At 45.8% G+C, this 13,403-nt stretch overlaps 1 long non-coding RNA gene across 2 annotated transcripts in view; it reads left to right on the top strand.

Moving 5' to 3' along the window:
- LOC310924246 overlaps positions 1-11,615 on the top strand; it is a 44,060-nt gene extending 32,445 nt beyond the window's left edge. Inside the window, exons 3-4 of one of the 2 annotated variants that reach the window (XR_014592782.1) lie at positions 10,604-10,642; positions 11,218-11,615. This is a non-coding gene — a long non-coding RNA (uncharacterized lncRNA). Of the gene's footprint in view, positions 1-10,603; positions 10,643-11,184 lie in introns of both variants that reach the window. The other variant, XR_014592783.1, reaches the window with a different exon arrangement.
- The last annotated feature ends 1,788 nt before the right edge of the window (positions 11,616-13,403 follow it).

Raw genomic sequence — 13,403 nt, 5'->3', positions numbered from 1 at the left:
TTAGATATAATCAGTGACATTAATTGGAAAGTGTTTGAGAATCAGATTAAGATGAAACACAAACCTCCTTCTTTCACTCTCATTGAAGCCTGGATATCCTGCTCAGTCACTGACATCAAACGAGCTCTTTGTCTGGAGAAGCCCGGTGAATCCCAGGAAACCCAAGAACTTCCTTTTATCGCCTCCTATTTTGCAACATCAGTGTCGGGAAGATCTCTGGGCCGCATCAGCGGGGTTTTAAAACGGCACCGATCTGACCCACTCGCTGTAAATAGTCAGAATAGTTGCTGAGAGGCAAAACGGAGGGGATGTCACGCACGAGAACACTTGAAATCGAGAGTAACTTTGCTCAGATTGAAATCGCGCTGCTTGTTTTCTGTGATTCTTTGGAGACTCAAGATGTGTCTTCATGTAGTTTGTTTTAAGAACGGTGATTTTTTTTGTCGTCTTCCCTCACCTCTGGTCTCTAATCCTTCCTCCAGATGTGTAGAGGAAAAACGAATCCTGCAGCCTCAGCGCTCTGCTGTCCAGCTGCCCCAGCAGTGCGGCTAAAAGTCATTGGTTCCAGCTGGGGCCTTCATTTATGGGATGGTTGAACAAATAAATTATGGGATTAGATAGGGGCAGTTCAGGCCACTGATATTTTCCTTCTTTTTTTTTTTTTTACGGGTCCCTACTGCTGTAACAGCCTCTTTGAGGAATCGGTTGGCCAGGAGCCTCAAGGTTCTTCAGCTGACTTTCATAATTAATAAAATAAGGGTTTTTCCTTTATTGAACTTGGCGTGCTGCAGTCCAAATTATGTACGTATATCCCAAAGTGCTGGCAAAGCTTTGCAGCTCGACAGTGAATCAGTGTCACCTTTACTGCAAATTGTATCAGTGAAGCTGCTTTTTTGTAGTGCTTTGTTCAAGTTATATATCATGCATGCCTCATTTCCGATGCTTTCTTCATTTTAAAAACACTTAAAAATATACATTCTTGAATCAATCATTTCAAATATTTTTTTTTTCTTCAACCTTGGATGGGTGGAAAATGCATTTTTTAGACATTTTTCGAGCTCACCGGTTGGCGATATGAACCGCACACTGTGATTGCACTGCAAATTAGTAATTTATACACCGGAATTGACCGAGCACACTCTGGCTGCACACTCGAATACTTTCCTCTTCCTCAAGTTTTATAAGAGCCACCATTAATCTATCACAGGCAGTGACACCCAGGCACAAAAAACACTGGTAGAATCAGCCGACTGCATCTGTAACCAGTCTGAGAGCAGCCATTGGCTCGTCGGCGCTGACGTCACAGACGGGTGGAAACCTTGGTAACAAATTGTCTGAGGCCAGAACTCTGTCAGTTCTGGCCACATCGTTACTTTAGCTCCCCAACTCATAAAATCTCACTTCCTTATGAAAGCGGAGGAGCCCTAGGCTTTATTTCCTCCCCAGGAAACGTATTCCCTTAATGTGGTGAGGTTAATGGCAAATGAATAATCATAACACACCGATGGCAGACGAGGGGGGGGTTGGTTGGTTGGTTGTCATTGATCTGTCTGGAGTCAGACCCCCTCTCCGCCTGCTGCATCAGCCACTCTCCTCCTATTGATACGCTCTTGCCCCTTGACCCCTGGGACAGATCAATGCCATTGATTGGAGAAGGGCAGGGACAAGGGCAAGATCTGCTGACTGGCCCCGACAGCTAGTGTGACAAGACATGATCGTCATTAATGTCCCGCTGGCTGGCTGGCTGGTGAGACACTGTGCATCACATATTCCCTCCATCCTTCCTCCACTCTCCTCATTCACCACCCCCCCCCCCTCTCCTACAGCTGCTTCTCCATGTTTCCATTCTGTGCTGCTCGCTCTGACTGAGATAAGTCCATTGTTTGGATACCTGTGTGATGCCTGTCTGGCATCTGTGGCACAGATATGCATCTTCCAGGCTGCGTGGAGATATTTTGAGTGCATTGTGGGGGGAAAAAAAAAAAAGAAAAAGGGAATGGTGTCATTGCGAGTGTCTGCTGCATAACGTCTCTTAGCTCATTCTGTGTGCTACTTAACAATCACAATGGAGCCGGTCCTATTTTTGGGTGCTTTGAAAAGCTTCTTTTATTTATTTATTTATTTTCCTTGGGCATTTCAAAGAGAGTGAATTAGAATCAGCCTGAGCTCTGTCACAACAACTCGGTAGTGTATTCTGTGATCAGCGGCAAATCCCGCCCTAATAAGATTTTCTGTGCGCCCCTGATTGCCGAGTGTGTCATTGATACATAACAGCGCCTTGATTGTTTATCTGTCAGTGTTTGCGGTTTATTCTCGTGGATCAGTGGCTCGCACCTCCAGTCTAGACAAGAAACGAAGAGAGCAAGCGCTCGTGTGTGTGTGTGTGTGTGTTTACGAGGAGGGGTGATGGGCGTAATGCGGCGACAGCTCCAGACTCCGTAGTGACATGGCTGTAATGGAGCTGATTGATCACCTATATGGCCGCCTGCTGGCCCCCGCTGGCTTTAGCATACAGCATTCTCCCCAACCCCCCTCCGTCTCTGCGTCACCGCCGCCATCACTGAGCCAATCTCAGACCAGCCATCCCCCCATAGACTTCAACCTGGCCACGGTTTTGACATTGGCTGCAGGATTTACTTCATCACCTTTTAGGTCTCCGTGTTGCTCCTGTTTATTTAGATATTTGCACGATAGAATTGTCGCGGGCGCCATTGCCGTCCGTTGATGAAGTGACATTTTTCCAATTCAGCCCCTTTCTATATCACGGCCGAGTTAAAATAGCGGCTGTTTTCCATTTGAATTAAAGGGCATAATCAATCAATGATAACATTTGCAGATCTCTTTCCCTGCCCCCTCTGTTACACAGGGTCATAACCCTAATCTATCCAGGGTGTTGAAACTGATTAAGAACTGAGATTAGAGCGAGGCGTCAAGGGCAGAGCCCATTCAGAATGAGAAAAATATTCAGGTTTTTTTGACCCCGCCATTTCATAGCATTCATATATGTATACAGTATATAAATATGCTGTGCTAAAACATTTGTATTATCTGGAAATGATGATTAGATTTTGTTGCAATATCTGTGAGTGAGACAGCTGTGAAACATTAAAACCTCACAGTTATTCCTGCAGGGGATGTCCATGTGAAACATCTTTATTTTGAAAATAATATATATTTATTCCTTTATTTATCGACACCCTTTTTTTTTTGTTACCCTGCAAAACCTGATGGTGACATGTTTCTGTAGGTGAAGACCACTGGTGTTTTCTGTCTGTGGACAATAAATCAGTTTCTATAGATATATAGAGACAAATTACATGTTGAAATGTTGACACGTTTCCTTTTAAACTCCAGTGTGTGGGACGCAGGAATTGAAAAAAGCCCAATTTTAGCCATCTGACTCGAGCAGCCGTGTGCTCCTGCCTCTTGCTCCTTTCAAGTTCTCACAATATTGTGACAGCGACTCGATGCGATCTAACTTGCGCCGACCATATCGCTGTCTCTGTCACCGTGTGTGTGCTGTATAGTGTCACTGTCCTGTCTCGAACCGCTCAATCCGGGGTTTCTGCTTCTCCTTCTCGATTTGTTTGTTGTCACTGGTGCACGAGCTGCTCGCTCCGTCTGTTTGTGTGTGGCGTCTGTTTCAAATGACTCAATTTCGTATCGCGGCGGCGTAATCTGTTGATTAGTGTGGGAGATTTGTTTTTCTGTTTGTTTCCACACACACAGAAAATGTGCGAGCTGCATCCATGTTACAAGATCGCTCCCTCTCATTGCTTACCAGTTCAACTGCAATGTGAGTGTTTGCGCGTGTGTGTGCGTGTGCACGCCACTGGAAAAAAAAAAAGAAGAAGAAGAAATTGATCAGCACAGGGAGGAACGTGTTCACCAGCAAAGGCTGGATGGAGGGTGTGAGAGAGGGAGAGAGAGAGAAGAGGGAGGAAGAGCGAGGGCTGTCGCTGCAGACTCCTGCTGCAGTATCTCACTTTGGGCAAGCAGCTGCAGACAGGGAATAACAGACAAGCAAGACAAGCAGACAGGTACAGAGCTGGTGTGATTGGAGGGGGGGGGGGGATTTGTGGAGGTCGAGGGCAGTGGATTCTGAGAAGGGTCAAATGTGGACTTGTGTGTGGAGGGGGTGGGGGTTGTATGTTTGGCACATGTGCAGCAGTGATAGTGGCAGGTGGAGGGAAGCGGATGTTTTTGTTTTGTTTTTGTCGTTGATGATGGCACACCTATGACGAGACGGGAAAGACAAAATAATAAAAGTGTAGGTGTGCGTGCGTGTGTGTGGTGGCGGTGGGGGGGGTGTGGATGACAGTGTCACGACATGGCTGATGTCCCAGTGTCTGGAGCAGGAGGGGCGGGTGTGAGGGAGGGAGGGAGGCAGGGACGCTGGGGGTGTTATGATGCTGACAATGCAAGCACTGGGATGGAGCGATGGTCTGCGCTGAGATGGTGGTGATTGTGTGTGTGTGTGTGTGTGTGGGGGGGGGGGGAGGGGGGGGGTGTTGTTGTCCCACCTCACTGACCTGCGTCTGGCTGCAGCGTCTCTCGGACACCTCGGTTCCTGCTTCTTCGAACCCTCACCTCCCCTCCTCCTCCTCCGCCGCCTCCTCCTCCCATCTTTCTTTCTTTCTTTCACCACCCCCCCCCCCTCTTTCCCTTCTTCCGCTGCGCTTTCTTTTTTTTTTTTCACCCCTCTGTTCTTCCCTCAGCCTCAGAGGCAGCAGCAGCAGATAACAAAAGGCGTAGTCGGCGACAGACAGAAAGAAGATGTGAGCGCGCGGGAGCGAGCGAGGGCAGCGCGTCGGGGTGGCGCGGGAGCGTTCATTTCCGGAAGCCTCCACTTTGCCCGGCGTTCCCCAGAGAGAAGGAGACAGTCAGAGACGTCTATCTGATTTTTTTTTTCTTTAGTCTGAGGGGGAGGAGTTGTAAGGTGGGTGTTTGTGGGGGGGGGGGGGTGCAGTCACTGGTACATGACAGGCAGAAATGACATGGGAATGTTTTGGATGTTACTTTACTATAATGTAAATTGCACCTGAAGCTTTTTTAATCTCGCTGCTGCTTTTGACACTTAAAACTTATAAGAGTTGGGCAGGTGGGTGGTTGCTGTAGGGTCAGGCATCACTGTTGCAGTCAGTGAAAAGTTGAAGGGGGGGCGGGTAGGGGAGGGGGGTGTTGGCGTAGTAAGGGGGGGGGGTGGGGTTCACAAATTTAGAAGACATCTTGAGCCTGTTTGATTCTGCTTCTGCTTTTTAATGTGGATTTTTTCCTCTGCGATGCCGAGCAGCCACAGAGCACAGCCGCGGAGCTCTTTTTCCTCTTTTTTTTTTCTTCTTTCCATTTAATATATATATTAATTTATTAATAATGTGACTGCACGTTATCAGCGCATGCCCCTGCGGTGGACACCGAGGCTGCTAGGAGGCTACGTGCCTTCGTCAGTCTCAGTCTCAAACAGGCGGATTGGTCGGATCCTGCCGTCCTGGATGTGAGAAATGTAGACTGATGATCAGCCGACGCTCTTTAGGACAAAGGGGCGAGCCCGGCTCGGTGGCTGGGGGGCTTTTTTCTTTTCCCCCTGCACAAAGGCTAGTTAGCACAGTGCGGGCTGGTGTGTGTGTCTGATCCTCTGTCTCTGCGTCTGTCTGGGCACTGGTGGTGAAGATGATTTAAGTCTGTAACACTAAGTCCATCTAATTTACCTCTTTGTCTCTCCTTTTGTTATCTCTTTCGATTGCTGCTGCTGCTGCTGTTGTCTCGTGTCTTGTGGTATTTTTAATGCGTTGTAAGCCTGAAAAAAACTGTTTCTACCTTTGCATGTCTTTGTGTGCACAGGAATCGAGCTGAGCAAAATAAGTTATCTGCACGGGGATGGACATGGAACAACGGGGGAACCGAGCTATGTTGTTTTCTGGTCCATGCCTCACGAAAAGTGGGGCCGTGGGTGCCTGTGGGCAGAAATTTGGTACCTTTAAGTGGCAGTGGGGGGGGGGGGGACAGATAATATGTGTGTGTGTGTGTGCATGAGGCAGAGAGAGAGAGAGAGAGAGGGAAACGTCTCAGTGCCACTTGGTGCCCTGCAGCTGCCTGCGGCTCCTCACTAGACTTTGTCGTACTTCACCTGCTCCCTGAGACCCTAACTTGTGAGCTCTCTTGATAAAAAATCACGGGTTAGGCTCTTGGGACGCGGGCGGAGGGCACAATCGACTTCCCTGCCGTGCGTTCCCAGGGCGCCAGTTCGGAGAACGAAGCGGCCGACTGATTTACTTTAGGGACGACCTAAAGAGACGGAAGAGGAAGTGCAGCATAGAGCGACTGTTTGTGTGAGATTTGTGTCGTCTATTAAGCGCTAACAAAATATGTATATGCAGGGATGTGCATGTTCTGGTAAAGGCACTTTTCTTTTTTCCTTCTCTCGTGATCGCATCAGTGTCAAAAATAACGAAAATGTCATCGAAACCATCCAACGCCATCAGCGTCTTTGCATGAATGGCTTTCAAAGCAACATATGATCTGATTAGGAACGACAGACGACCACCACCGTCCACTCCGAACCAACACCACCACCACACCCCAGACTGGTGTTGATTAACCCCCGCCCCCCCCGTCACCGGCACTGTACCGCCTCAGCCAATATGTCTGATCCACCATTACCAAGACGGTGGCTCTGAACGTGATCAATGCAGCTGCTGTCAGACACAGCAGCAGCAGCCTCACACTGATGTCTCATCTGCTGATGTCTGGTTGTAAAACGCCACACTTTCGTAGTTGTAGCACTTGAGCACACTTTAGCTCACCTCATCGCTTCTTATTTAAACACATCATTTCTGTTCTACTACTTCAGATATTCAACATCAGTATGTTGATTTTCAAAATGAGAATAAAGCATACCATAAGAAGCGATGTTTGTACCTGGTAAACCATAATTATAGTACGTTGTTATTTTATTATTATCACGAGTACGGGGCGCAAACTCATTTTCCCAGTGACTTGAATGGCTCAAATAATTCCTAATTCAAATAATAAGGCCTATAATTATTTTTGCATTACGCCTATGGCGCTTAATGTGTTTATGGTTGAACACTGATGTATGGATATTAAATTACTGACAGGGTTGAAGTCGGGCGAAGATAAATGAGCAGTATTTCTGTAGGATTTCCTTTACAGTGTGATTTTTGGTTAATGACCAAAGGAACTCTGGACTATAGAAGTGTAATTAGAATAGATGAGGCCTGCTCATAAAGAGTGTTCTTTTTCCTTTATCCTTATATTGAATTGTATGAATTCATTCATCATTACAGTATGACCTGATTTTTAAACTTTCAGCTCTACCCCAGGCAGCATGCTTTTCTAATTTCTTCTAAATTACCCATATTAGGAATGCAGTAGAAAACAATTGATTTTCTCTCTAATGCCCTCCTCTCCATCTTTCTCCCACTCTCCTTAATTGTGTTTTTTTTTTTCCTCTCCTCTCTCTCTCTTCCTCTCTCCTGCCCGTCTCCCCCATTTGGCTTCATAGTGAACAATGCTGATGCCAACTAATCAGTCTGTGCCCCCCCCCCCCCAGCAACAGCTGAAGGAGTGCCATGCCCCATGAATACCAAACAGCCAGGCACAGTGCGACAAGTGCTGAACAGTCAGACGCAGCACAGCCAGAGCAGAGCCGGGTGCCCACAAAACAGCCAGACAGTTTTATTAGGGGCTCTGTCTGACACAAGCGAGCAAAGTCTGGCAGCACCCGAAACCCACTGATGAAATCCTCACCCCCCCCTCTCCCCACCACCTCCCCACAGCAGTAACAAAGCAGCATGCTCCAAGCAATCCGCCAAGGATCCAATAAATATCACCCTGTAAAAAAAAAAAAAAAATCAGCTCCCGGCTCAGCTCGGCTGCACGGGGAATACAAACTTTGTTCCAAGTCAAACGAGTTCACCACAGACAAACTGCTAAATTGATCTCCTTTGTGGCACAAAAAAAATAAAAAATGGAGAAGCTGCAAAGACCTCCTCTATGATGCATCTCTCACCTTTTAGAATAGGATTAAACACAGTGATACGTTTTTAATTATTCATATTTTTCGCAAAGCAAAAAAAATGCAAAAACTCCCACCCTCATCGTATTTATGTCGTTTGTGTAACATATACGTGTGCAATGTGATTACTGAAGTGTAAAATGTGATACAGCTCATGTATAGAATTTTTTTTTTTTACCTTTTATCTTTTCTTCTCTTTTTTTTACATAATAGGATGCATTCAGTGCAGATGTGCAAGTGGTTGTCAAGGTCAAGTTTTTTAAGTGCGGAGTGAAGCGTTCGCTTTTTTTCTTCTTTTTTTTTGAATCCTTTCATCGATGCGTTTTATTATCCGAGTATATAATCGCTCATTGTCTTTACATCTATATTTATCATAAAACGGTAACTAATGCAGCAGGTAAATAAGTGTGTAAACTAAACAGCTGTGGTGTCTGTACTTCAGATGTTGAATAGGTGCAGATGAACCAAAAGGCTCCAACTGATGGAGACCAAGTGTGTGTGTGTGTGTGTGTGTGTGTGTGTGTGTGTGTGTGTGTGTGTGTGTGTGTGTGTGTGTGTGTGTGTGTGTGTGAGAGAGATTACACTCCATTGTTAAGAGGCGGTCGTGTAACACGCCGCGGTAAAAAGACACGAGAGCAGATTAACATTTATCTGCCACGTTTTTTTGGGGGCATTTTGACACAGAAATGATGACGGATTTAGCAAAATTAGACGGCTTCTCTTCTTCTTGCATCGATTGTGTTGTGTTGTGTGTCTGAAGTAGCTCAGGATCTCTTATCGCAGCGGGTGGGGTAAGAAGCACAGGTGTGTGTGTGTGTGTGTGTGTGTGTGTGATGTGATGGGGCGTCAGGTATACCTGATAGTGGGGCAGCTTGGAATAGGAAGGGGGAGGCGGTGGAGAGAGGGAGGGGGGGTGTCTGAGTTTCCAGACACTGCGGCAGGAGGCCAGACAGTCACCTGAACACACACACACACATTAAAGTAAGCGATGATACCACAGTGAACACACACACACACACACACATTTTCCCCTCCAAATCTGTTTTGTTTTTAATTCAATCAAGGCCATAAATCGCTTTGCCGTGATTATCCCCCGCGCATCGACGCGCCGCCACAAAAGTTTCTCTTATTATTCTCAAGGCAACGGAGATAAACTCCATTAACTTCTGTCAGATTACAGTTAAGTGCTGTGGGCGACGGCGGCGTCTGTGTTTTGAAAGCACGGTCGAGCCGCGTAGCGCCGCACCGAGACCCCGGAGCCATTTTCGCCGCGGGGCCCTGTGGACGTCGAGCGCAAGAGCGGAAAGCGAGGCTGATGATTGAAAACCAAACAACAAAAGCTCAAAGGGAGCAGAGCGGTGGACCAAAGGTCTCGGCAGCACAGCCAAACTGGTCGACACTCAGACCTGATGTGTTCACAGTATTTAAGGGGTGTCCACCTCCTCCTCCTCCTCCCCCCACCCCCCTCGCTGTCCTTCAGGCCCTGCTCCCTCACTTGGGCCCATGTTATCTCGCCTCCTCTGTGTGATCTGTGATTCACTTCAGAGGCGTTGCCTGGGAAACCTTGTATCTGGCGAGCAGCCTGATGGAGTTATTGAACTGAAACTGGCTGAGATAATTACGCTCTCTGTCTTTGCAGGTTGTTGGGTCCCAGTCGCTGGACGGGCAAAAACCCTGCCCACCTCTCGCCTGGCCTGGCGTTTGACGCTTCGCTTAAGGCCGTTTAGTTGTCGTCCAATCAGAGGTCCACGCTTTCAGACACTCTGTGACTCTCGCTTTGTAGACGCCGATGCTGCATTAGTGCCGCCATTTTGATCGAGGTGACTTCTGGTCACGGTCTTACTATTTTTCTAAGGACACTGCATCGTTTTCCATTCATTTGGACAGCCTGAACTAAGTAACATCAACTATAACCACAACTTAACCAGGGGTTTGGTCTCCATGGGGACTAATGGTCCTCAAAAAGGTCCTAAAAGAGACAACGAATAAGCACATACACACACAAACGTTCAGTGTCCTCAGGTATCTCTCCTCGGGTCTCGCGCAAGTTCACGCGTGATTTCTCCTCCGTTATTTCACAGGGGGACAAAACTAGATAGACACAATAGTGTTGTTATTATTATCGCACATCGTGATAAACACAAGAAGTCGATTGTGTTGTAATGCAGTGTTATCAGGATGATTGTGGATGAATGAGGGGGGGATTGTTAATATTTCCCCCCTCTCGTGCACCTGGTGATCACATTTGTGGGAAATGGTTTAACGTTTTTATTTGATGCTTTTGAAATGTTTACTAAAAAACATGTTTTGTAACAACTAAATCTGTCTTCTTAAGCGTTGCGAAAATGTGTCAGTGAATGTTTAAGCTTATTTTATACAATTGTTATGACCGTGTGATTATTTTCGTTCGCAGGAAGTGTTCGTGAATCACATCCTGACAAAGTAATCGTTTAACACCTTCTGCTGCACTTTGTTTCAGGTCCTTTTACGTTGGTCAACCCTCGTCGTCTACCTACTATTTACCACATGAATGCTAATATGGTGTCATTATGTCTTCTGCTGTAGGTGCAGTCGCCTCTCCCTCGCTCTCTCTCGCTCTCAGAGGTAAGACGATGTCACACACAAACAAAAATCTTAAAAACCTTACTTTGCAAACCGTCTTTTTTTTTTTATTCACCCACTGTTTTGGTTTTTTTTCCCCATCTTGGTAGCAGACGACAGAAGGCGATAGTGTTTGGGTGTACGACTTGCCATGTTTTCGCTCGCGATCTCTCTCGCGCTCTCTCGCGCCAGACGTGTGAGTCAGTAAAAGTGTCAGACTGGCCCGTAACAGACGGCGTGTGCGAGATAATTAGCCTCGGAGTCATCTGGAAGCAGCGCAGCTCTGCCCAGGTGCCCACTGTGCACAGAAAGAGACCAGATGACCTTTTACTCGGCTCCATCCCACTGCAGTCACTTAAAACAGTGATGGATGTTTCCCTTAACACCCCTCTTCTCCTCCTTCTTCCCCCCTCTTCTCCTTCACCCTCCCCGCTCTCTCTCATCTCAACATCCCTCCCCTTCTTCTCCTCTGCGCCGCTCGAACACCGCTCTCGCCTTAATTTGTCCCCTCTCCACTCTTTGTTTTTTCTGCCGTCCTTCTACAGCCTCCCATTCTCTCTGTTCTGTTCATCCAGGAGGAGGAGGAGGAAGAAGAAGAAGGGAGGGGAAAAAAAGGTGGATGCTGGTGGAGGAGGTGTTTCCAGCCAGAGTGGAGCTCCCTCCTCCCTCCTTCGCTCTCACCCTGCAGCTCCTCATTAGCATGCTGCGGCTGTTGCTCAGGTGACACGGCCGCTGGATTAGGTCCTGCCTGCAGCAGCAGCATCAGCAGCAGTGAGCGAGCGTGGCGGCGAGTGGGATAGCAGGTAAGGACAATGAGAAGAGAGGACGAGAGGCACTAAACTGTGTGTTCAGGTAAAGACATACACTTAGAAACGTGTACACGTGTGTTTTATTGTATTAAAATAATGATGCGTCTTATAAAAGTGTGAATAAAACAATGTAAATAGTGATTTCAATAAACGTCTGTTGTCGACAATACTCAGTGTGTGTGTGTGTGCGCTTATTTTGAAATCCGGTGTTTTATTCCATGTAAACAATGAATGAATGAATGAATGAATCGTGCAGTTTCCTCTCAAAATATTCCCATTGTTTTAACGTGTGAGGTTTGTTTTCTTCTATTCCCCCCTGATATGAACAATATTAGATTTGTCGCCTCAGGCAACAAAGGTGTATTAGACAAATACTCATACTGTCGTTAAGTGTGTTTGTTTGTTTGTGTGTGTGTGTGTGGAGGGGGAGGGAGGGAGGGGGGAGAAAATGCAGGGAAAGCGGGAGAGATTGTGTGTGTGTAGGTGTGTTCTTGTTTGCTCCATTTATGTGTGTGTGAGAACTGGAGGCAGACTGTGTGTGTGTGTGTGTGTGTGCTTTGGGGGAGCAGTGCAGCCAGGCTGCAGATATCATCCATCTCCCTGTCACCGGCCCAAGGGCTGCTGGGAAAGTGGCAGACAGCTCCGCGGCTCTGACAACAGAGGCTGCATCCTAATTTTCCCCAACACAGAACGCTTGCAGGAAAGAAAGAAAAAAAAAAGAAAACATGTGCTGCTCCTCCCTCGCCACCCAGTACGGAAAACCATTAACCCTGCAATGTGGGAACAAAGCACACGAGCTCAGCCGGGGCCACCGCTGCCTATAAGAAGTCACGTCGGGCTCCACGTCGTCCATTTTTATAGAAAATATCTCGCTCAAAACCGGACTGCGAAAAAAGCTCCGAAAGCGGCGTTAAGATCTAATGACGAGGTCACAGTAGAGATTTCATTCGTGAAGCCTTCCTTTTTTGGGGGGGGTTTTAAATAAAAATCCTCTTCACAATAGCTGCTGTAAGTGGATTACATGCTGTCTGGTTAGCCATGACTAATTGCGTTATAAAGCTGTTGTCAGACATTGTGCAGCTTTTGTTATATACTCAGACACTTTAGATTTCCCCATCTCTCCAAGTGTTTTTTTGTTTTTTTTACCGTCTCTGGTTCCAGGCATCAGATAAACTTTAGTATGAGCATTAAATTTGGCCTCATTAGGATGTCATTTATTACTCGGATCTTTTTTTATTTCCCCCTTTCTTTTTCATATCGTGCATTTTTGATGATTTAAGTTTGTTTCACTAAAGAAAAATGAAAATGACTGCAGCTTTTTACGTAACATAATGAATTCTCATATAGACAAATATATACATGGATACAACGGTTCAGGACTATTTTCTCAATCAAGATGTGATGTATAATTAAAGGTACTGTATGTAATAAAGATATAACCATGTAATTATTGTATTAGCAATTTAATACATATTTTTATTCTATTTTACAGCGTCTAAAGACAGAAAATTATAGCAGAAATACTATAAATAACAACTGTGATATTTAAAAGTCTGTAAACAGATTTGTTTAAAGTGTATTATTTAAATTTAAAGTGACCAAGAATACAGAGGGGTCAGGGAATGGATGTATTTTTTGAATAAATGGGAATATTCATTAAGATCCATCAGAAAACACAACTGTCGCGGTTATAGTATATAAGTCGAAAACACAAATTAATTTTATTGATTAAAAAAAACAAAACGCAGTACATTTTTGGCTTTTTCCTCATTATAAAATTAATCTTGGATTAATCAGTTATCAAAAATGTTGCTAGTTAGTTTTCCTTAAATCGTGTAATTGATGATTTATAACAGATATGTACACAGAAACTGTTGTTATTCAGGGATGCAATACAATTGTTTATTGGAAGGCATTAGATATTCCACCAGACTATTTACAGATGTTGCAGAAAT

Source organism: Microchirus variegatus, assembly GCF_963457635.1.
Source record: "Microchirus variegatus genome assembly, chromosome: 2".
NCBI classification, from domain to species: Eukaryota; Metazoa; Chordata; class Actinopteri; order Pleuronectiformes; family Soleidae; genus Microchirus; species Microchirus variegatus.
The sequence above is the reverse complement of the archived record's forward strand: the minus strand, read 5'-3'. Positions and strand labels throughout refer to the sequence as shown.